The following is a 26,228-nucleotide window of genomic DNA, read 5'->3' as shown; positions in this document are numbered from 1 at the left end:
CTCAGATGGATCCTCCTCCAAATCTGAACTAACATACACAGGCTCCTCTGAAGAGGGTGGAATAGAGTCTACTGGGGTACCGGTCAAATTAATCTTTGAATCGGAATCACTACCACTACTGGGGTCCTAAGAGAAAACACAAAACAGCAATCAAGAAACAACGTTAGGGTTAAATAAGACTTCCAACTGACTCACACCCTAACTCTAGTTGCCACTTTAACCAATTCACTTCACTTCGACTATACCTAATAGTCTAACTCAATTCTATATGAGTTGAACACTCCCGCGGTGTAGATATATACCCAAAATACCCTTTTATCGTAACTTATCTCAGGGACTAGATCCTGTAGCTCTAATACAGTTCTATATTTGAGCATAAAAAGCTCAGCAAGTAACTATATGACAGTTCTATGATACAACAATAATAATTATCTGAAATCACTTTTAAGGCATTCTACTTTAAATCTCTAGGTGGCAGATTTCTATCTTTGGGTAAGCAAAGGTATCGAAAAGGGTTTTGAGCTTTCAAGGATCAAGGATTATGACTGGGTGAAAGCCGACATTCATCACAAATCATTAACAGGATCTCAAGGATTTTTCAAGTGGAAAGCAATAATCTATACAACTCTGGGAATCAATTATATGATTGATAACAATATCAGAATAAGAATCAGGGTTCTCAAAGCTGTATGCTAAACAATAACACAATCAACTCTTCTCAAATCATTTTAAATCATTTCATTTTCAAAGAAATAATTGCTAAGGCAATGTATTCAATATCTTTTTATAAAGTGATAGGGAACCCTTGATTGGACTACTTTAACTTTCATAAATAATAATATTACGGGTGATCAACCCGTACCGACCTCCATTTGATCGTTATTGTACCTATGGCATAATTTCAGCCTTAAATTGGACTAGCCCCGCTAGTCTCTTATATGACTGGACTAGTCCTACTAGTCTTTTACATCTCAATCCAATCCATCAGGAATTCATTTGGAAAACCTTGTATTGGAAAAGAAAGGTTTTACTAAGTTCATTTTATCATTACCAAGAATATGAAATCATTCGGACCCTTTCAAGTCGAAACTCATTCTTAAGTTCAATTTATGATTCAAGGAAAGTGAATGAATCAAACATAAATAGAGATCAATACCAAGGAACTGGATCAAATGACAAACATGGATCAATACCAAGGAACTGGATTAAATGACAAACATGGATCAATACCAAGGAACTGGATCAAATGACAAACATGGATCAATACCAAGGAACTAGATCAAATGATAAATAGGGTATACAGGTTAGGGAATCAAAACAGTTCTAAGGATCATTACAGGATAAGGTAAACAAAGTAATGAAGGATCATTACGCAAGGGAGTTCATAAAGGTTCTTATAGGGTTTACAAGAATTCAGGGTATCAACAGGTGATCAGGATAAGAATAAAAAGGTTACTATAAAGGTTTGAACAATAATCATATCAAGTCATTACAAGAATAATATATGGGTGGTTCAAGGGATCAATGATAGATATAACACAAGTATCAACATCAGGGTTCAAAAATCAATATCAGGTTATCACAAGGGATAATAACAGGGCTTCTCAAGAATCAATAACAGGTTTACAAGGAACAATAACATGGTATCTCAAAATCAATAATAGGTGTATCACAATTGCAATAAAAAGCCTCTAGTTAATCATGGCATCATTAATATCCTCTCTATAATCAAATCATACGAGTAGGCAGAGTTACTTGCCTGAATTCGCTTTCCTGCTTTACGGGGTTTGAGCTACTGCCACCTATAACACCTTTCCCTTTTCTAGCCTGAATGCCTTCACGCTCTGAATCTACAATCCAAAAGTCAAAACCCTAATTAGATTCCCACTCGACGTTGCCGGAACGTTTAACACTTTACCCAATTCTCTCTAATGCTTAATTTAAACTTACGAGTATAATTACAAGTATACTCATATAACACATAAAACAACACATTTCACTTAAACTCAATACTATGATCGTAACAACTAACTATATAATCTTAGAATTGAAAGGACTCAATCCTTCTGTTTAATTCCTATAATTCGAACCAAATATTAGCATAAAAACCATCCATAATCACATGCAACCATTTATTTTAACATGCATGATCTATTTCACACACATTCTCTCATTTAAACCCAAATCGACCATGTTTATCACAAAATCAAACAAAAATCATATAACCCGAGAACTTCATTCATAAAAACAAGTAATCATTTTTTATTATAAACAATAAATAAAAACAACTAGCATGCAAGCCAAAAAAATCAATTTATTCCCCTTTTAATTACAAAACCCATTCGGGTTTTTCAAATACACACACATGCACCCACCAATTTTGACATGCAACCTTTAACTCAGATATTTATCTCGCCAAAATCCATTATTTAATCATTCTACTCAAGATCAAACCAAGTTACAGCTTGAATACACAAAATCTTATATGCTTGCAAAGAATTTTCTTAAAAATAAGATTTTATAGTACATACCAAACTAAATACTAAATATAAGCAAGCAAATCATGGATCATCAATCAAAACTCATTTGGAAATCAAAACCCCGTTTTATTTTTCCAAAAATTCGAACTACACCAAGTCAAAACCAAAGAAAACATAACATGTAGCACACTACACTTCTCCTATGATCATACACTAAGAAATTGAGGTTTTCTTAGATATAATCAAGAGGAGTTGATTTTGAAACTAGCTTAAACACTTACATGCAAATGGTATATGAGTAGAAGATTGAAAATGATGACTATAGGTAGCAATATCTTTGAATGTGGACTAAATTTTTATTTTGCATGTAAGAGAGAGAAAGAGGGAGAATGAGAAAGAATGAGAGAAAAGAAGAGAGAGAGAGAGTCGAGAGTGAAGAAGAGAGAAAAGAGAGAGAAGGAAAAGAGGAAAGAAAGAAATAAAGAATGGCTGGGTGGAGAGAAGAAAGAGAGGGAGGGGTGGGTTTTTATAGCCAAAATGGCAGGGGCGTTTTGGTCTTTTGCCAACCCACTCTAGAATCTTCTTTTTATTTAACTCAAAACAAATTTAATTAATACACAATCTTCTCAAAAAAGATGAAAATGTCACGAATAACAATTTTAGAATATAGATCTCGAAATTAGCTTTCCAACCATAGTTTTCAAATAATGTTTGAGCGTATGGTTTATTTTCTATGAATTTTACAAGATTGCGCTCAAAATAGAATTATAACTCGATAAAATCATTTTAAAATACACCTATCACCAAATAATTCCATCTATCATTTTTAGAAAGTCTCTAGGACTATTTCGAAGATAATAAAACAAATTTCACGCTTGACCATACTCGGATAATTTTATAAAAATATATAAAGGTTCAATAAACCTTATTTTAAATCAAATAAATCCCTTAAATTCATTTAAAAATAACCAGAGCTGATAATCAAACATATTTTCAAGCAATAGCACGTATTCATATATCACGACTCATATCGTAACACATTCGATCATAAGAATTCCCTTTTTAATTAATATTCACTTTTCGCGTAACGGGTCGCATCCTATCTAACGGCCCGACGCTGAGCATTTTTAACTACGCTTCTCAATCATTCTCTTTATATCAACTGACACATCACTGGAATATAATACTCACTTAAACATTTTTATTTCGCACAATAACACATAGTTCACATTTAAATACCTTATTCTCTTTTTAAGACGGGTTCCGTTCAACCTGACGGCCCGACAACACAACTTATCCCCTAAGCTTACTCATCTAACTGGAACGAGTCATTTTACGTTCCCAGTTACTAATATTCAATAAAGACAATTAACCAACAAAATTCATTTAGCACATTATTTATAATTATAATACAGAATTATACTTTATTCACTTAGTCACATCACGAAATTCCTAGTCGCTACATGAGAGGTTGAGTTGTTCTCAGGCAAAATGAGAGGAATCGAGTGATCAAATGCATGCTATTTCTTCCAGCATGGCAAAAGTGAGTGAGAGGCGACCTTAGATGGTGAAGGTGAGGGTGTGAGGGTGGAAAGCCCTGGGGGAGCCGTTGATGCAAGAAAAGAGAGATATTGAGAGAAAAGCAGGTACAACAGAAGAATGGGAAGAGCCCATTGTTAGTGAGTTAAGGGATGTCAATGATGTAGAAAAGAAGCATCTATTTGAGCAAGAATATCAAGCTGTTTTAGATTCTGTCTCCTTTGATGCTGAGGCATTTACTCATCATATTCCAGCATATCAAATTTTAGCTGGACAGGGCAATGAGGCTGCTGAGAGGACATTAAACTTGGTGCACACAAAGCTTCTATGCTAAAAGACAAGGATCAATCAACTCACTTCCACCTATAGCTGGTGATGACCTTGAGTTAGATTCTAGTTGCTCTCTTGGAGATGCTTCTAATGAGGAAGATGATAACATGGACATAGGGGAAGATGCAGGGCCTAGCTCAACCACAAGCACTCCAGCCTGGATGTTAACCAAGGACTGCACTGATCATCATTTTAAATCAACTTTATTCAAGCTTATCCATCAAACTCAATCAGATCTTCAAGCCACTACATATGCTAATACTAAGTGTCTTCTCCAAGCCCATCTTGAATCTCTACAACTGCACATGATTCAATCTCAAACAGAGTCAAGATGTGGATGATATCAAGACCAACATTGAGTAAGTCAAGAAGGATATCAATGAAAGAATGGAGTATGAACTTCTTGAATCTACAATGCAAGATATCCATTAGAAACTCAGGAAGGACTATGACTTGAGTAGAAAAACTGATTTTTTAGACTCCAGGTTGAAAGCAGTAGAAAATTCTATTACCAAAGTGCTTGTCAACCAAGTCCACCAGACATTTCTTCTTCAAAAACTGGTTGCTGCTCAAACTCCAACCCTTGCATTACTTGATGATAACAAAAGGGGGAGAAGGATGCAATTGTCCAAGTTAGTGAGGGGAGAAGGATGTGCACATTCATGTTAGAAAAGTAATTAATCCAGCCATTACTTTCTCAAAACCACCAGTTCTAGACAATATTGACTTGATCAACATTGCAGCAGTTGAGCTCAAGCTGAAGGAATATATGAAGAAAATTGATGAGAGAATTGAAAAGGTTTTTGGTCCAATTGGAAAGCAAGAAAAATCTGTGAAGCACTTCACATAATTGAGACAAATTACGATAAGTGAAATGAAGTTGGGGAGGATGGAAAAGGGTCAAACCTCAACTAAAAGGCATCAAATGGCCTATGTGATCTTGAAGCCCAAGAATCATTTTTCAAAACATTCTAAAAAGAATCCTTTAAACCTAGTCTATGCAACTCCTCAACCTGATGAGAAGAAACTGTTTGGTCACTCCATTGCAAATATTAAAGATCCAAAAGTCTCAGTCTTAAAGAAAATGATAGCAAAAGTATACGGGAATGAAAAAGAAATTTGTGTGATGGCTGGACATCCATAATTTGTAGAAGCCAAGAAAGAAAAAAAACTTAGACTTGGGCATCAGAAAAGGCTGCCTTAGAAGCTAAGAAACAAGCTGAGAAGCTTGCTACCAAGTTAGAAATTGAGAAGCCTGTCACTACAACTGAGATTGAGAAACTGGAGGAACCAAAGAGGAAATCTGTAAAAAGCGTAAGTGATAGGGATAAATAAATTATGATTGTATAATTAAATACTGCATTAATTGTACAAGCTGTGGGCTGCTAGGCCCAATAAAAAGATATATGATATTCAGAAAGGTTAAGCCTGATGGACCAGATCAGGCCTGGTGGAATAAAAAAGGCCCAAAAGCCCTGATTATTAATTAATTTCGTAATTAATTAATAAGGGAGAAATCAGATGTTGAAAAGAGTCCCGATAAGGATATAAATCCTTAGAGATTAGCCTCAAGGGGACCTAAAAGGATAAGGAATCAGCTTCCTACTTCCTAGGACTCCTAAGTCTATCCTAATTCAGAGGCTTGTCCACCAAGTCTCCTATACCAAGTCCAATTCAAGGACCACCAACATCTATATAAGGGGTCTCACCCCCACCAATCAGAACTACATTTTTTGACTTGATCCTTGGCAATCAGCAAGGTACGTAGGCATCTTGTTAAGGCAGATTGAGTCACGAAACCCAAGAGCAGTCAAATCGAGCCTTGGAGCTCACGTTCCTTAGTATTAAATACAGCAATTATATATAGTAGTTTTAATCCATAATATTTGGCGCCGTCTGTGGGAAAAACGGAACAACAACCATGGCGAGAACACGGAGAACAACCAGCACTCTGGAGGAGGGAACACCATCAGGGACAACCCAGGTGATTTCATCAACCGTGGAGGTTCCTCCCCATTCAACTTATGCATCTACTCAGGGGGAAGCCCAGACAGGGGCAACTCAACCTCAGCCACAAGGGACAACTCCCCCGACTATTCAAGGTACGAATCCTCAAGTTCAACAAGTACATATACCTGTGAATTCTCGACCCGTCGGGTATGAATATTCAACTGTTGTTACTACTAACCCCCCTTATGGGATGCCCCTTCACCCTGAGGTTGGAGGAAGCGGATATGCTGGGCGAAGTGAAGCACGAGGGCGGTCGCCCCCCTATATACGAGGTTTGGATCCTATCCCTGAGGATCGGGAATTTTCTGGTCCATACACTGAGAGAGACTCCGAATCTTCGGATGATGAAGTGGCCCCGAGAAGGAGGCGTCCTGGAAAAGAGCCAATGGCCGATGGAAGGCAACGCCCCCAAAGCACCCCAGGGGCGAATCCCCAAGAAGTGCAGGAAAAGATCAGGGCTCATGAGGCTGAAATCCAAAGGCTGAGGCGTGACTTGGAGGCTCACCAAGCCACCAGAACCCACATACCACCTAGGGGGAGAAATCCTCCTCCTATCATAGACCTGGATGGTCCGGTAAGAAGAAGGGCTGTTGTCCCAAGAACTGATCCAAGCAATCTCCTTCCCCTTGGAGATCCTGATGATCCAACTCCACCCTTCACAGAAGAGATAATGAATGCCCATATCTCAAGGAAATTCAAGATGCCCACTATCAAAGCCTATGATGGCACGGGAGACCCCGCTAATCATGTTAGGACATTCTCTAATGCACTGCTGCTGCAACCCGTGAATGATGCTATAAAATGTCGGGCCTTTCCTCAAACCCTGTCGGGTATGGCTCAAAGATGGTACAGTCGCCTACCCCCAAATTCTATTGGATCATTCAGAGAATTAAGTCAGGCTTTTATTAAGCAATTCATCAGTGGAAGAGTCCATGAGAAAAGTTCAGCATCTCTTATGAGTCTTGTGCAGGGAGCTAAGGAATCCTTAAGAGATTACCTGAATCGTTTTACAAAGGAGGCTTTAAAAGTCCCAGACCTTGATGATAAGGTAGCCATGATAGCACTGCAACAAGGAACTAGGGATGAGTTTTTTAAGATGTCTTTGGCCAAACGACCCCCTGAGAGTATGTTGCAGCTCCAAGAGAGGGCAGGGAAGTATATCAAGGTTGAAGAAAGTATGAGGAAGACCGTAGTAAGTAATGAGCCCACTGGAGGCAAGAAACGAAAAACTGATTTGGAGTATATCGCTAAGGACAAATATCCTAGAACCGAACAAAACCCTGATTCAACCCCCAAGAAGGGAGGACCTGGGCAAAAGTTCACTGAATACGCTAAGCTGAATGCTTCCAGAAGTCAGATTTTGATGGAGATTGAGAAAGATAGAGATATTCGCTGGCCTAAGCCCTTGAAGGCTGATCCCGCCAAGCTAGATAAGGGCAAGTATTGCAGGTTTCACAAAGATGTTGGCCATGACACCGATGAGTGTAGGCAGTTGAAAGATGAAATTGAGTTTTTGATTCGAAAAGGAAGATTGAACAAGTATACTGGAGATGGAGGAGACAGAAATAATAATGGAAGGAAGAACTTTGAAGATCGTAGGAGGGACCAAGATGATCAGGGGCGGAATCCCCAACCTAGAGGACCAGTTATAAACACCATTTATGGAGGGCCGAGACCTCGAGGGCCTGTGATAAACACGATCTTTGGAGGTCCAACTGCTGCGGGATTGTCCAAAAATTCCAGAAAGGCATATACTAGAGAGGTTATGCATATTGTTGGAGAAGCCCCGAAGAGGGCCAGGACAGAAGTAACATTGGCTTTTGATGATTCCGACCTAGAGGGTGTGAAGTTTCCCCATGACGACCCGCTGGTCATAACGCCGATAATAGGAAATAGCCCGGTTAAGAGGGTCCTTGTGGATAATGGTGCTTCTGTGGATATCTTGCTCCACGACACCTTTCTAAGAATGGGGTATAACGACTCCCAGTTGACACCAACCGACATGCCGATATATGGATTTGCTGGAGTAGAATGTCCTGTGGAAGGGATAATTAAATTGCCAACCACCATAGGTACGGAGCCAAGGCAAGCGACTCAGATGCTGGATTTCGTGGTGGTAAAGGCTAGTTCAACTTATAATGCTATCATGGGGAGAACAGGGATACATGCCTTCAAGGCAGTCCCCTCTTCCTACCATTCAGTCATGAAGTTTCCCACCCGAAACGGGATTGGAGAAGAGAGAGGAGATCAAAAAATGGCTAGAAGCTGTTATGTGGCCTCTTTGAGGGCAGATGGAGTCGGGGGGCAGGTTCTTCCTATTGAAGATATGGATGTTCGAGAAAATGATGAGAATAGAGGAAGGCCAGCAGAAGAATTGGTTTCGGTTCCTTTAGATCCCAAGAATCCTGAGAGGATGACTTTCATTGGAGCTACATTAGAGGAGCCCCTTAGAGGGAAGTTAGTGAAATTTTTGCAAGAAAATAGTGATGTGTTTGCATGGTCAGCAGCTGATATGCCAGGCATAGACCCGGAGTTAATTACCCACAAGTTAAACGTGGATCCAAGCCGGAAGACAGTGAAACAAAAGAAAAGAAATTTTGCCCCGGAAAGACAAGAGGCTATAAAGCAGGAAGTGGAAAAGCTCTTAGAGGCTGGTTTCATTGAGGAGATTCAATTTCCGGAGTGGTTAGCAAACCCTGTAATGGTGAAGAAGGCTAATGGAAAGTGGAGGATGTGTATAGACTTCACCGATCTGAATGATGCATGCCCCAAAGACTGTTTTCCGCTGCCTAGAATTGATACTTTGATTGATGCCACCGCTGGACATGAGATGCTGAGTTTCATGGATGGGTTTAGCGGATACAACCAGATCAAAATGCATAAGGATGACGTTCCAAAGGTATCATTTATCACTGACTTTGGCGTTTATTGTTATCTTGTTATGGCGTTTGGTCTCAAGAATGCAGGAGCCACCTATCAAAGGTTGGTGAATAAAATTTTTAAGGATCTTATTGGGAAGACTATGGAAGTCTATGTTGATGACATGCTAGTCAAGAGTCTAGTAAAGACTGATCATATAACCCATTTGAGGGAAGCTTTTGAGGTCCTGAGGTACCACAAGATGATGTTGAATCCCACGAAGTGTGCTTTCGGAGTAGGATCTGGAAAATTCTTGGGATTGATGGTCTCAAAGAGGGGAATTGAGGCTAACCCCGATAAAATAAAGGCAATCCTGGACATGGAACCCCCAAAAACTGTCAAGGATGTTCAGAAACTCACAGGAAGGGTTGCTGCGCTAGGACGATTCATCTCCAAGTCAGGAGACAAGTGCTTGTCATTCTTCAAGTCATTAAAGAACATTAAAGACTTTGTATGGAGTGAGGAAAATCAGAAGGCATTTGAAGAGTTAAAGAAGTATATGGGCCAGGCCCCGTTGTTGGCCAAGCCAGTTCTGGGTGAAGTTTTATTCTTGTACTTGGCTGTTTCAGAAAGCGCCTTGAGCGCGGTGTTGGTTAAGGAGGAACTAAAAGTCCAGAAACCCGTATACTATGTCAGCAAAATTTTGCATGGTGCTGAGTTGAATTATTCAGCCATTGAGAAATTCGCTTTAGCCTTGATAATGGCTTCAAGAAAGCTGCGTCCTTATTTTCAAGCTCACCAAATTGAAGTGCTAACAAATCAGCCACTGAGAAATATCATTCACAGTCCCAAGGCAAGTGGGAGACTGATTAAGTGGGCAATAGAATTGGGAGAGTTCGATCTCAAGTATAAGCCACGTATGGCCATAAAAGCCCAGGCACTAGCTGACTTCGTGGTGGAATGTACCATACCCAACCAAGAAGTCGGGGGGCAGGAAGATACCACACCTCAAGACAAGGGAGTCGACAATGGGGACAAGGAGAAAGAATATTGGGTTCTCTATTTTGATGGAGCATCAAAAACAAATTCCAGTGGAGCAGGGTTGGTTTTGCAAAGCCCTGATGGATTCTTAATTGAGTATGCCATGAAGCTAGACTTCCCAACCACAAACAATGAGGCAGAGTATGAAGCCCTGATTGCTGGCCTTGGTCTAGCTGGGACACTTAGAGTCAAAAACTTAAAGGTCCGTGGAGACTCGAAGTTGATCATATCCCATGTAAAGGGAGAATTTGAAGCAAGGGATGATACGATGGCAAAGTATGTTCGCCTAGTAAGGGCTGTGATGACCCAATTTAATGAATGCCATGTTGAACACATTCCAAGGGAAGAAAATGCTAAAGCAGATGCGCTATCAAAGTTTGCTTCATCCGAGATTGAAGAAAGTTCAGGAAGTGTGTACTTCCGTGTTTTGAAGACACGAAGCATAGATGTTAAGCTTGTGGCTCCCGTAGGCTTGGGGACGTCATGGATTGATCCCATCAAGGCTCACATTCAGACCGGTTGGTTGCCAAGCGATACAATTGAGGCACGGAAGTTAACTGTTCGAGCACTAAGGTACTCTTTGATAGATGGGATTCTATATAAAAGATCTTTCGTGGTTCCTTACTTGAGGTGTCTCAGGCCCGATGAGGCACGCTTAGCTCTTGAGGAAGTGCATGGAGGTATTTGTGGGCAACACTTGGGGGGCAGGGCCTTGGCTCATAAGATAACTCGTTTAGGCTTCTATTGGCCAGAAATGATGGCTGATGCCAAAGAATATGTAAAGAAGTGTGATCGTTGTCAGAAGCATGCACCAGTCGCCAGACAACCCCCCGAGATGCTGACCTCTATCAACTCACCTATTCCCTTTGCCATGTGGGGGATGGATATTCTAGGGCCTTTTCCTATGGCCACGGCACAAAGGAAATTTCTGATTGTAGCCATTGATTATTTCACCAAGTGGATCGAAGCCAAACCTTTGGCCAAAATCACAACTAAGCAGGTTGCACAATTCCTGTGGGAAAACATTATGTGCCGATATGGAATTCCCCGTATCCTCGTCACTGACAATGGAACGCAATTCAACAATGAGGAATTCAAGAAGTATTGTGAAGAAAATGAAATTGAGTTACGATTCACCTCTGTGGCTCACCCGCAAGCCAATGGGCAAGCGGAGGTAGCAAATCGGATAATCCTGGATGGATTAAAGAAGAGGATCAAGAAGTCAAGAAATAATTGGGTGGATGAGATACTTCCCATATTATGGGCCTATAGGACTACCTGTAGAGTCACGACGGGAGCAACTCCCTTCTTGTTAGCATATGGGGCAGAAGCAGTAGTTTCCGTGGAGATATCACATTCCTCTCCAAGGATTCAGGCTTTCAACGCAGAGGAAAATGGGGAAGGTCAGAGGTTAGCCCTGGATTTGATCGATGAAGTGCGAGATAAGGCACATGCAAAGATAGTAGAATATCAGAAAAAAGCTTCATTCTACTACAACCTAAGGGTTAAAGAAAGGTTTTTTAAACAAGGCGATCTAGTCTTGAGGAAGATAGAAGCATCTGGTGTTGGACAAAAAGGGAAGCTTGCCCCAAATTGGGAAGGGCCGTACAGAGTCAAGAGCGTTCAAGGTAGAGGAACCTACAAGCTCGAGACTATGGATGGTTTTGAAGTCCCGAGGACCTGGCACGCACAAAACCTGAAGGTTTACTACGTGTAAGATAGGCGAAGTACGATTCTCACTTGTCATTATGACAAGTAGGTTTAAAAGCACCTGGAAGCTTTGCTTGCGTAGGATTTTATATTCCAGTAGAATTTACATTGTCTAGTTATTATTGATTAGGGTCGAACCCATGCTATGTAAGGTTTTGAAAAACCAGACTTCATATTAAAGAGTTTGAAATTACTTCAATCCAAGGATGTTTAAGGCTCAAATGCATATTAAACAGAAAGAGGCAAGAAAAGCAACATATAAAATATAAGTCCCGAAGGGTAATAAGTTTTGAATACAATTAAGTCAATACAATAAGACAAGCCATGCAAGGCTGAAAAAGCTCTAAGGAGCTGAGGTGCCCTCGGCGCCCATATCATCGTCTTCTCCGCTCTCGCTAGATGTCTCCGTCGTCTCGGAGGAGGAAGAGCTGTCATCCTCAGCAGGTCTGGAAGAAGACTCGGGAGGAGGAAGAAGTGGATCCTGAGGAACATGGTCCGAGACAACTACTCGGGTACGAAACCTCTGTAGCAAAGCCTCGTCATCAGGGCAGATGTAGTCCGCCGGGTTAATATCAGGACAAGCCTCGTTCACGGTCCCAAGGGCCGTGTCCCAACCAGTCCTAAAAAACTCGGGGAAGACTGAATCATCCCTAATCCTCATAGATTGGGCAAACTCCTCCGAGTCCAGATAGTTGTCTATAGCCTTATCCTTATCCGCCCGAAGTACCACCAGCTCGGCGTTAGACTCTCCGAGTTCTTCCTCCTTGCGCTTGAGCTTCTTCTCCAGGGTAGCATACTTCTTCTGCTGCCTCCTGAGGGCATTATCGGCCTTATCAGAAGCCCGCTTCCATGATTCGGCTTGCCTTACAGCGCCTTGAAAGTAGGCGTTAGACTGAAACAAAACAATTAACAAAGTATAAGGCAAGAAAGTGCTACAAGAACGAGAAATAAGTTTGAAAAAGAGAAGGCATACCGAAGCCAGAGATTGGGCTCCCATGAGCTTAATCCTCTCAAGGTCAGGGGTGGCCACCACATCAGTAAAGTCCTTTGGAGTCACGCTATGGTAGGACCAATCCCAAGCATGCTTCGTGGAACCAACCACGGTATCCCCTCGGCGGAATCCCCAGAGAGGCTGAAAGGCGCCTGTAGCAGCAGCAGCAGGGGCAGCAGCAGTGATAGGAGCATTATGGCCCTCAGCTCCTTCCGTTGAAGCCTCCCCCATAGGCTCCTTGTGCTTTCTCAAGAAGATAGGCTCTGTCGCCTTTCCTCGGGTGTCTAGGCCTGCTAACCGAGCTTTCTTCATCCTAGCTGTTTCCTCGACCAAGGGGACATTGTCCTCGTTAATCTCCTTAGCAGCTGAAACAAAGCAAAAGACAAAATAAGTGATGTTAATAATGCGTGAAATAAAGAAAAATTGAGAAGGGAAGAGAAATACCCTGTTGAGAAACAGAGGATAGTCCCACATGAATCAGGGAAAACTCTTCTAAAAGAGTCCAGCTGGTGGTGGTGCCATCATCCTGAGTGAGCCCATTGTAAATGATAGTTTCTTCAGGAGTTAAGTGAATGGATTTGAGGCTACCATCACTGACCTTCCCGAAGGAAGATCGAAAGAGCGTGCCCCAGTCGCCATTCTCCCAACGTAACCCAACGAAACTATTCCTCCAATTTGGATTATTATCAGGAATAGAGGCGCTATTAAAGATATGTTTGCTTTTGGGCCTTTGTTTGACATAAACCCAGCCACAAATATTGGAAGAACTATTGTAACATTGAAAGACTTTCCTAAAAACGGCTACAGAAAGAGGAAAGCCCTCCCTAAGACAACAAACCATAAAACATAGAATATTCCTCCAGGCGTTTGGAGGAAGCTGACACGGGTTGATTTGTAAGTCAGCCAAAAGATGAGGGATAAAAGGATGGAAAGGGAACCTAAGCCCAGCATTAAGGGCGTCGGTGTAGATGAAGAGAGTATCGGGCCTCCAGTGGCAAGTACGGTCACCACCAGAGACTGGAACTAGTCTAAAGGGGGGAGGGACGTTATAACGAGCATTTAGTTTATTGAAATCTATGTTATGCCAAGTATTACAGTGATTAAAGGAGTCCAGATGTGCAGTGGAAGGATATTCATCCCCCCTAGTATTAATCATATCAATTAAAGACATATATGAAGAGCGGATCTCGATATCCTTACCTCGTTTTGAAGCCGAGGCTATCTTGGCCGCCCTCTCGGAACTCTTGTCAGCCATCTAGTAAAGACTGGAAAAGACTTGGGAGGAAGAAGGAGTGGATTTGAGAGAGGAGAAGATTAGAAAGTTTGAGATGAAGAGAAATGAAATGAGAGGTGTGAAGAATCACACTCTCATCCCACCTATATATAGGAGAAATAAATGGATAATGGGCCTTAAAAAGCCCATTTGGGCCCAAAAGTTGGAAGGTTCTGGAAGTTCCTGGAAAATTCAAGAGAATTCTAGTAAAAAATCAAAAGAAAAACTTGAGTTTTTTCAAGATTTTGGAAGAATCCAGAAAGATATTAGAAGAGTTTGGAATTTGGGCTTAGAAATGAGGCCCAATTCTAAAAAAAAACCTTGAAAAAATAAAGCCCAGCTAAGGGCCCAAGTTTTAAAAAGCCCAGAAAAGGGCCCAGATATTTAAGGTTAACAGCCCATAACCCAAAATCCAGTCATAATGGGCCAAAAGAATGAAGGCCCAGCTAAGTGAAGGTGGCCCAAAAATAAAGTCTAGGGAGAAATGGATAAAAAGATCAGAAATATGACCCAATTCGACCAGGAATCATGGGGAAATCCTGGTCGAAATACAGGAGGTCGAAATTGCTTCGATCAAGGCACAAAATGGTACTTAAATCGGTCAAAATATTAGTTCCTGACCGAAATGGTCAGAATTCTGACCGAGAATGAATAAAACAGAAGAACTTTCGACCAGAAAGCAAGGCAAGATCCTGGTCGAATGGATCCTGCCCGAAAATCCTTCGACCAAGGCATCAAATGATGGCTAATTCGGTCAAAAAGCAGGACTCCTGACCGAAAGGGACAAAAATCCTGGTCGAAAAATTTCTGGTCGAAAATTGTATAAAAAAAAAAAAAGAGGAAGGGGTGAAAATCCTGGCCGAAAATCGACCAGGATTCCTGATCGAAACATTCCTGCTCGAAATTAAGTCGACCAGGGCAATATGGGGGTTAATTCGACCAGGATCCTGGCCGAATGGATTCCTGGTCGAAATCTGTATAAAAAAAAAAAAAAAAAAAAAAAAGAAGGAAGGGGTGAAAATCCTGGCCGAAAATCGACCAGGATTCCTGATCGAAACATTCCTGCTCGAAATTCAGTCGACCAGGGCAATATGGGGGTTCATTCGACCAGGATCCTGGCCGAATGGATTCCTGGTCGAAATCTGCATAAAAAAAAAAAAAAAAAACAAAAAAAAAAAACAAAAGAGAAAAGAAAAAAAAAAGGAGGGAAAAATTCCTGGAAAATTAGGATAAATCCCAGAAATTAGGAAATTAAGGATAAATCCCAGAAAATTAGGGAAAAATCCCAGAAATTAGGGAAAAAATCCAGAAATTAAGGATAAATCCCAGAAAATTAGGGAAAAATCCCAGAAATTAGGGAAAAAAATCCAGAAATTAAGGATAAATCCCAGAAAATTAGGGAAAAATCCCAGAAATTAGGGAAAAAATCCAGAAATTAAGGATAAATCCCAGAAAATTAGGGAAAAATCCCAGAAATTAGGGAAAAAATCCAGAAATTAAGGATAAATCCCAGGAAATTAAGGATAAATCCCAGAAATTAAGGGAAAATCCAGAAATTAAGGGAAAAATCCAGAAATTAAGGATAAATCCCAGAAATTAAGGGAAAATCCAGAAATTAAGGATAAATCCCAGAAAAATAAGGAAAAATCCCAGAAAAATTAGGGAAAATTCCAGAAATTAGGGAAAAATCCCGGAAATAAGGGAAAAATTCCTGGAAATCAAAATAATTCCTAAATAAAAGGAAAAATTCGTTGTAAACGTGTAGGTCGCTCCACACTTTACGGAAAAACGAAACCCTGCAAGGGAACAAATGGACTTAACTTCTGCGAAACCTATTCAATGTTTCCCAAAAGTTGGGGGGCAAATGATAGGGATAAATAAATTATGATTGTATAATTAAATACTGCATTAATCGTACAAGCTGTGGGCTGCTAGGCCCAATAAAAAGATATATGATATTCAGAAAGGTTAAGCCTGATGGACCAGATCAGGCCTGGTGGAATAAAAAAGGCCCAAAAGCCCTGATTATTAATTAATTTCGTAATTAATTAATAAGGGAGAAATCAGATGTTGAAAAGAGTCCCGATAAGGATATAAATCCTTAGAGATTAGCCTCAAGGGGACCTAAAAGGATAAGGAATCAGCTTCCTACTTCCTAGGACTCCTAAGTCTATCCTAATTCAGAGGCTTGTCCACCAAGTCTCCTATACCAAGTCCAATTCAAGGACCACCAACATCTATATAAGGGGTCTCACCCCCACCAATCAGAACTACATTTTTTGACTTGATCCTTGGCAATCAGCAAGGTACGTAGGCATCTTGTTAAGGCAGATTGAGTCACGAAACCCAAGAGCAGTCAAATCGAGCCTTGGAGCTCACGTTCCTTAGTATTAAATACAACAATTATATATAGTAGTTTTAATCCATAACAGTAAGAAAGGAAAGAGCCAAAAGGAAGCTGGAATTTGAAGAAGAAGAAGAAGAAGAAGAAGAAGAAACTGAGCTTACCTAGTCTACAACTACAAATTAACCAACTTTGCCCACAATGAAGCAAGCTGAATTCAAGGTCAATCCTGAGGTGAATTTTCATGATGAACCAATTATTCCTAAGAACGAGCCAATAGACTAGAAAAGCCTACCTATTCCAGAGCTTAATCTCCCAATTCCAACCTCCTCTAAAAGAAGAAAGAACATACCAAGCAAGCCAATCAAATCTATCTCATTCAAATCCAAAACCTTATCCAAACCCAAACCTATAGTCAACAAATAAGATCAACTATTTATTTGTGACATCAAGGAGTTTTCTGACATAAATCAACAAAATTGAACAAAATTGAACAAATAAGACAAAGCTGGAGAGACGCATGTGCACTACCAAGAGTGTTAACCATTCCTTACACGGGGAATAGAGTGCACTTGAGGCCATACTGGTTAATGGAGTTCAAAGATGAAAAGAACACCAGAAAATTTTTTAGACTAGAAGACCAGCTAAAGATTTAAAGCAATGAAACTCTTAAAGAAATGCAGGAGATGCTGGATCAATCTAATGAAGATGAATCTGAGTTCTATAGACAACTCCAGCACCAGATTGAAGAGAAGAATGAAATACGGGGAAAGAAGACTAGACATTCAAGGAGAAAAAATTAATTTGCTCTGGCTAAAAGAGCACCTTTAACAAATCTTGTAAGACTTGTGTGCACTTTCTTTTATCATCTTTCAATAAATATTGCAGCACTTATCATTTAATCAGCTACTGAATGAATATTTTATAAGAGGTTTTTTGTTATCATCAAGTCCTCCTAAATTTATGCATACAATTCTAGTAGACATAAATTGGGGGAGATTGTTAGGAATATGTTGTAGGCTTGATGATAATTTTCCAAAAAACCTTAGTAGATTTAATTTAGTGTAATTTGTAGCTCTCAACAGTTAATCTTACTTGTCATACGTTGAGAGGGTAGCTTATGTGTTAATAAGTTTTTGTAGCTGTATACTTAATATCTTGAAGAACTAGAAGTTGTAGGATATTCTAAGTCATGTTCACTACAAGAATGATATGTAAAATAGGTTGGCTAACTGTAAATTAGATGCCTTGTAATTTTGCATAAATGAAACCGAGTCAACTGCTATGGAAATACTTTCAACGGATATTTCTATAAAGCTTCAACGGATGACCCAAGTTACATCCAACATATGATCAAATAGAGTCTCGACGGATGATCCAATAATGTCTCCACAGATGATTCAACAGAGTCTCAATGGATGATTAAACAGAGTCTCAATGGATAACAAATTCAAATATGAGTTGATTGTGACTTGACAGCCATATGGGTTGATTGTATGCAAAAGGAATGTGGCTGCCTGTAATCAGGATTATGATGATCAAGAAGCATTTCCATTTCCATGTTAACTTGAAGTAATACAAATATGCTGGATGGAAAAATGAAGAATCATATGATTAGACTTAGACATTTTTGTTTTATTAGTTTATCTCTTATACATGTAACTTGGTAATATATAAACCAAGAGTAACAAGTAGAAAAATATTGATCGAAAGAACTAAGAAATATATAAGGCACAATCTGTTAAGAATTTATAAGTTCTCTCTTTGTAAATTCTCTTGTAAGCAGCTTTATGCTTTTTGCATCACAGAGATCGTCTACATTTATATATATCTCTGGTGGAAACAACAATTCACCAGAAACTTTTAAACATCCTTGTTTATTTACTTTGTATTTGAATACTTGAACATTTCTTATCCGCACTTAGCACATTCATACACATTTATATTATATGTGTAAGAAGTTTTTAAAAGATTGAAAAGAAACCAAGAATTACATTCAACCCCCCTTCTGTAATTCTACTTGTTAGATTTTTGGGAATAACAAACTTGAACTGTCTCAAGTATTGAGCAGAAGAACAAGGAGTCTCAGAAGCAAGTCATGCCGGAACTTGAGGAAGATGAGTTTTATACCTTGGATGAACTAGATCAGTTGGATCATTCCATGGCTTACCTAGCAAGAAAATTCTCTAATATTATAGTAAAGAAGCCAAAGTTCTTCAAGAACAAAGGACATACATTCAACAAGGATAACAGCTGGAAAGGAAAAGCTCGGTATAACTCTGGTGGAAAAAGTGGTTACAAAACTGGATCTGTTGACAAATTAAAAATAAGATGCTTCAATTGTGATGAATTGGACCACTTTGCCACAGAATGTAGAAAGCCATAGAAAGTGAAAAAGGACAAGGCATATTTGGAATTGGAAGCTAAGTATGAAGCTCTCTTGAAGAAATAGTCTGGAAAAACTTACATTGCAAAAGGAAAGAGTTGGGATGATTATGATAATGATGAAGATGAGGAGTTTGGAAACTATGCACTCATGGCCTTGAAGCAAGGAGAGTCATTCTCATAAAAAACATAGGTACCGACCCTTACTACTATTGATTTAAATTCTAGTCAGTATAAGGAGACTGTTGAAAAGATGAGTGTAGAGATGTTTCACATACACACCAGCATGGTGGCAGCTACTGAGGAAGTGAGTACGCAGTCAAAAGTAAATGAGAATCTTGAGATTGAGAAACAAAATCTGGAACTACAGCTTGCTGAGCATGAAACTGTCAAGTAAGAAAATGAATATCTGAAGAACAAGCTAAAGTGTGCTACTGAGATAGAAGTTGTGTTGAGGGAGAAGTTAGAGAAGAATGAGGTAAAATTGAAATCATTCAGAAATGCATCTCAACTAGTTGGTCAGTACCATGAGAAGAATAAGCCATGTGCTAACATAGCTATTGTCTTGGATTAATGATGCATTGAACAGCAATAGAAAAATTGAAGGTGATAAGGGAAAACAACTGTAAATGAAGATGGCTGAGAAAGGTTGGTTCACCTCTGTTTAAAGCATGTGAATTAGATTTCAGTGAAGAGGAGTTGATCATAAAGCAAGAACTTGCTGATAAGGACAATGAAAAGAAATGCAAAGAAACAACTCCACCTTCTAAAACTAAGAAGAATCCCATGGTGGATCAAACCCCCAAGAAGTTAATCAAGGAGGTTAAGACTGAGAATGCATGAAAGAAGAAGAAAAACATAAATGAGAAGATTGGGATAAACAAGAACAATAACTTTGAATTTGTTACAGATCCTCCTAGGAAACAATGTCAGAAATGTGGCTCTACAAACCATCTAACTCACCTTTGTAAAAATATTGTTAGTGAGACAAGATTGAAAGCATGCAAATATAATGAAGCAAATACTGAAGATCCCTATTCCTTCTGTGATAAGTTTGATTGCATTTCTTGCAACATGAAAGTGATGACAAGTTGCCACAAGATGAGAGCAGACCTCAAAAATTCAACATTGGGTCTGCAGCTAAAAGGGAACATGCAAATCAATCAATGAACATCATTCTATCTGAATCAACTCATTCTAATTCAGCAAATTCTATTAACAATAAGAAAGTACCCAACACTGCTTGGGTAGCTAAACACACTTAATCCTCATTGTGGGCAGGGAAAACTGAAGAAAGTCATATGGATCATAGACACTGGATGCTCAAGACATATGACATGTGATAAGGTCCTATTATCATATTTTGAGGAGATGGTTGGCCTATTAGTGACTTTTGGAGACAACAACAAAGGTTTCACAATGAGTTGTGGCAAGTTAATTTCTGGAAATATTGTCATTGAAGATGTAGCACTGGTTGCTGGTTTGGAAGTGAATCTCCTAAGTGTCAGTCAATTTACAGATAGAGGATTAAATGTTGCATTTGACAAAGGAAAATGCTTAATCATCAGCAAAAAGTCTAGTGAAGTTGCTCTGAAATGAGTAATAAAGGGAAACCTATTTGTTGCAGATTTACACTCAACAAATAAGGAAGGAATTTGTTACTTTTACACCAAGGCTTCTGTAGAGCATAGCAATCTGTGGCACAAAAAGCTCTCTCACCCGAATTACAAAGCAATCAACACCCTGATGAAAAAGGAGTTAGTGAGAGACATGACAAATCTGGAGTTTGCTCAAAATGAAGTTTGTGAGGCTTGTCAAAAAGGAAAAATGAAGAAGTCAAGTCACAAGAGTAAAACTGTGAATTCCATAAGTGCACCTTTGCAACTTATTCACATGGTCTTATTTGGACCAGTTAATGTCTCGTCAATTTCAAGGAAGAAATATGCACTTATAATGGTTGATGACTACTCAAGGTAAATATGGGTAGAATTTATGCATTCTAAGGATGAGACTCCACACACCATAATTGAACACATCAAGAAGATTGAGAAGCAGGATGAAGATCAGAATAATGTGAAGAGATTAAGGAGTGGCAATGGAACATAATTCATAAATGCAACCTTAACTAAATTATGCAATGATAAGGGCATTGTTCAAGAATTCTCAGCTGCTAGAACAGCTCAGCAAAATGGGGTAGCTGAGAGAAAGAATAGAACACTAGTAGAGGCTTCTAGGACAATGTTGCAGGATGCCAAATTGCCACAAGTTTTTGGGAAGAAGCTGTCAACACTGCATGTTATACTCAAAATAGATATCTCATTAACAAGAATCTTGGAAAATCACCCTACTCAATCTTATCTCAGTGAAAGCCTACTGTGAAGCATCTTCATATGTTTTGAAGCAAGTGTTATATTTTGAAAGACAACTCTGAATATGTGGGAAAATTTGACTCTAAAGTTTTTGAAGCAACTTTTCTGGGATATTCATTGGAGAGTACTGCCTACAAAGTCTATGTGCTTGAATAAAAGAAAATTATGGAAAGCACAGATGTGACTTTTGATGATGACAAGTGTCCAGGCTTGGAATGCCTTGATGAAAATGAAGCTGAGGCCCTTAAATTTGAAAATCTCAAAATTGATAGTGATTCTGAAGATGAAGATGAAGTCAACACAAGCAACAGAATGGATGAAGAGTTAACTGATCAAGTGAATCATAAGAATGGAAGCTCATCTTAAACACCTGAATTTGATAGCACAAACTCAGGGGGAGAAAGAGGAGAAAGTTATACAAGTCATGCCAATGATGAAGAAAATGCAGAAAATTCGTTAACAAACTCACGTCAGGAAATGGGATAAGATTTACATAAGAGAAGCAATTATTGGAGATCCTAATGCTGGATTGAGGACTAGAAGTACATCTGCTAATGAATGTCTACATGCATGCTTTGTTTCATAAATTGAGCCTAAGAAAATTGAGGAAGCTCTACTTGATCCTGATTGGATATCTGTTATACAAGAGGAGCTAAATCAGTTTGAAAGAAATAAAGTTTGGGAGTTGGTTCCTGCACCAAAAAACAAAAGTGCCATTGAAACAAAGTGGGTGTTCAGAAACAAAATGGATGGAAATGAGATTGTCATTAGAAACAAAGCAATGTTGGTTATAAAAGGGTACTCACGGGAGGAATGAATTGAAAAATGATGAAACTTTTGCTGCAGTTACAAGACTTAAAGCAATAAGAATCTTTCTTGCATTTGCTGTACACTCAAATTTTATGGTGTATCAAATGGATGTAAAGAGTGCATTCCTTTATGGCGAGTTGGAAGAAGTAGTTTATGTGCAACAACCACCTGGCTTTGAAGATCCACAATTTCCAAACTTTGTGTACAAACTACTCAAGGCTCTATATGGATTAAAGCAAGCACCTAAAGCATGGTATGACACACTGTTAGAATTTTTGCTTAAACATGGATTCACTAGAGGAACTAGTAATAAGACTCTTTTCTACAAGCAACATGGCGGTGATATGATCCTAGTTCAGATCTATGTGGATGATATCATTTTTGGCTCTACTAATGAAAAGCTATGTCAAAGATTCTCAAAACTCATGCAGAGTGAATATGAAATGAGTATGATGGGAGAGTTAAGTTACTTTCTTGGACTTCAAGTCAGTCAAAGAAGTGATGGAATCTTCATCAGCCAAACCAAGTATGTTAAAGATCTATTGAAGAAGTTTGGTATGGTTGATTGTTCACCTGCATTTATACCTATGTCTACAGGTACTAAGTTAGATGCAGATAAGAAAGTAAAAGGTGTAGACATTTTAGGTTATAGAGGAATGATTGGATCTTTGTTGTATCTGACTGCTACTAGACCAGACATTATGTTGTAACATGTTTGTGTGCAAGATTTCAAGCCAATCCAAAAGAATCACATTTGATGGATGTGAAGAGAATTTTCAGATACTTAAAGGGAACTCCAAACTTGGGATTATGGTATCCTAAGAGAACAGGTTTTGAAGCTGTTGGAAACACAGATGCAGATTTTGCAAGATGCTGGGTTGACAGAAGAAGCACTAGTGGTAGCTGTCAGTTTTTTGGACAAAGACTTGTATCCTGGTATAGCAGGAAATAACAATATGTGTCAACTTCCACAACCGAGGCTAAATACATAGCTGCTGGAAATTGTCGTGCTCAAGTGCTTTGGATTAGAAATCAGCTAATGGATTATGGCCTAGTGTTACACAAAATTCCAATTATGTTTGACAATACTAGTGCTATATCTATTGTGGCTAATCCAGTTAATCATTGTAGAACAAAACACATTGATGTAAGGTACCATTTTATTAGAGAACATGCTGCAAATGGTACCATTGAGCTCATTTTTGTTCCAACAGAAAAATAATTAGCTGACATTTTTATTAAACCTTTGGATGAAGCAACTTTCACTAGACTTGTAGGTGAAATTTGTGTGCTAAATTCTTCATCCTATAGGCAAAAATTCAACTAATATTTTGCAGCAGATTGATTTCTAATAAATCAAAATTAATTTGATTTAATTGGAAATTAACTGGAATATGAGTTATAAATATTTCAGAAATCTCTATATATTTATTTTTCAAAATTCAAAATTTAGCTTGGAAATTTTCAATTCTTAGAAAATTGTCTAAATGTTAATTTACATTTTTAATATGTGAAATTAGCACAAGACATAATCAAAGAGAATAAAAATATATAAAGAACTGAGTTCTCGATAAGTCTAATTGACTTCTCAACAAGCCATTTTGAGATTTCTTGAAAGGAATATGTCCCAAGTCCAATCATGTATTAGGATTTAGGAATAACTTCCTGTGTAATCTGTTTTGATTTTATTGATATTAATAAAAGACTTGTTTTGTTTTTATTACGGGCTTTATCTATTTAAGTGTTTAAATAATATATACCATAGTTTAGAGTAAAGCTTTTTATGGATTATGATGAGATCATAATAGTGAGACCTAAAAGATGATAACTCTAAACTTAAATAGTTCCTGATCGTAGGATTACTAACTGGTAATTAATAATCCGCAGAGATCGGTACATACTATGCTTGCTTCATTATGAAGGATGTCTGTTCTCATAGACATTTGTGTGGTGACACTATAGCTAGTATGTAGGTGCTTATTATAGAATAAGTTCACTGAACATGACTCGCACAGCTGAACAACTGATGGAGTTCACTCACGTGTCAGCAGTTGTTCACATAGTGATAGTTGTACAAGTATCCTTAGACTTGAGGTCATCATAGTCATCTTATGTACACTGAACTATGCTTTGGTTTAGTTCTTAGTCTCCAGGGACAATTATTAGGGCTCTACTAGGTATAGGAATTTGTACACGAAGATAGTGTATGATCAATAAAGGATCTACCCCTTCCAGTGAAGGAAGCGAATGTTCAAGGCTGATCCACTTATGTTAGTTCAGGAATCTCTGGCCGGAGTGAATGAAATTAGAAAGGAGTTTCTAATTTGCATAGAACTAAGCATAGTAAATGGTAAGCAAGTGATTGAATTAGATAGGCTTGACACGAGATCCATGCCTTGTATTTAATCGGGACATTGTAGGGTAGAAGGAGTTTATTGTACGGTAACTATTCACTGAATAGGTTCTTGGTATTCTAAGCAGTGAATTCGTATTATCCGGATAGTCGCGATATGCTGAGAAGTATCCCTCACGATGTAGAATAAATGTGATTAATTAATTAATCATATTTAAGAAATTAGAGAATTTATATAAATAATGATAAAATAGTTTTATTATTATTTATTTCTACTACCGGCTTAATATTGAACCTACAGGGTCACACCATAAAAAGAGAATGATTTAATTGTGGAGGAATTAATTAATAATGGCTAATAATTATTTATTTATGAAATAAATAATTAATTGGCAAATTTAATAATTGATTAAATGAGATTTAATTGATTATAAATTAATTAAGAAAAGTTCTTAATATTATTAATTAAAAGATTTAATTTTTGGAAATTAAATCAAGAGAGAGAATTATTTCTAAAGTGTTTAGAAAAAGGATTAATAATTAAAAGGTGTTTTAATTATTAATGAGAATAATAAATAGGATAATAATAATAATATTTATGGGAAAATTTCAGCTGAAAATTTTGCTTATAAATATACTATTATAAACCCTATTTTGATTCTAACCCTAAAATTTTATAAAACCTAATTCTCTCCACCTCTTCCTCCTCCTTAACGTCGTTTTCTTGGTGGATACCGGTGGAGTGCTTCACGTTTGAGGAGCAGCTAGTAAGGATCTCCGATCGTTGCTTTTGGATCGCATATTAAAGGTTAGTAATCGATCTATATATTTTTACCACGATTTATATGCTTTTATTTGGATTTTATATGTGTAAAAGTGTTTTACCATGCCTCCGCTGCGATTAAAATCCAACACTGCTATCAGAGCATAGGTTGTATGCATATAGATTTGTGTAAAAATTTCAGAATTTTATGTGCTTGTATGAATTAATTATGATTTTTACAAGTTATATCATGGATTAATTTTGTCTGATGAGAAATCGTTTCTCAGAATAATTTTGAATGTTGATCTGGGTTCTACAAGTGTTGTAGATCGTCTGGGTATTTTTTTCATAATTTTAGGATGTATAGATTTTTTATTATGAATTTTTGAAGTTGTTGCAATTAAATTCGTAATTAAATAATCACATATATATATAAATTGTAAGTATGTATATATATATTTGATGTTGCCTCTGTGATGTCTGACTGTTGGCACAGGAAGCAAAGCAAGGAACATAGTACAGGTCAGGCGGCACGCTGATCGAGAAGGACTGTCAGGCGGCGGCTGCTAGAAGAGAAGGGAAAGGGGTGTCGCGCATTCCGGGAATGCGTTACACCCTGTGGCGCATTCACGGAATGCGTTACACCTTTTAATGGCTTAAAAGGGTTGTAACACATCACCGGAATGCGTTACAGGGCTTGTAACGCGTTCCTGTAATGCGTTATAGCCCGTCTGTTAATTTTAAATTTGATTTCTGGGAGTTTTGTAACTCCGTTTTGGGCGTACAATATATCGTTGGATTCGTTTTTCCGAGAAGGATCTAATGGTGTGATCAAATTTTAGTTTATATAAAGGTTTTTAACTGTGTATATTCCCGGAAGTGTTTTAAAAGTTGTTTTAACTGTTTTAATTGCTTTTAAATGCTTCAAGTGATACATAGAGATGTATAATGCTTAGACTAATGTGCGAGAT

Source organism: Apium graveolens, chromosome 10, assembly GCF_009905375.1.
Source record: "Apium graveolens cultivar Ventura chromosome 10, ASM990537v1, whole genome shotgun sequence".
NCBI lineage: Eukaryota > Viridiplantae > Streptophyta > Magnoliopsida > Apiales > Apiaceae > Apium > Apium graveolens.
The sequence above is the reverse complement of the archived record's forward strand: the minus strand, read 5'-3'. Positions refer to the sequence as shown.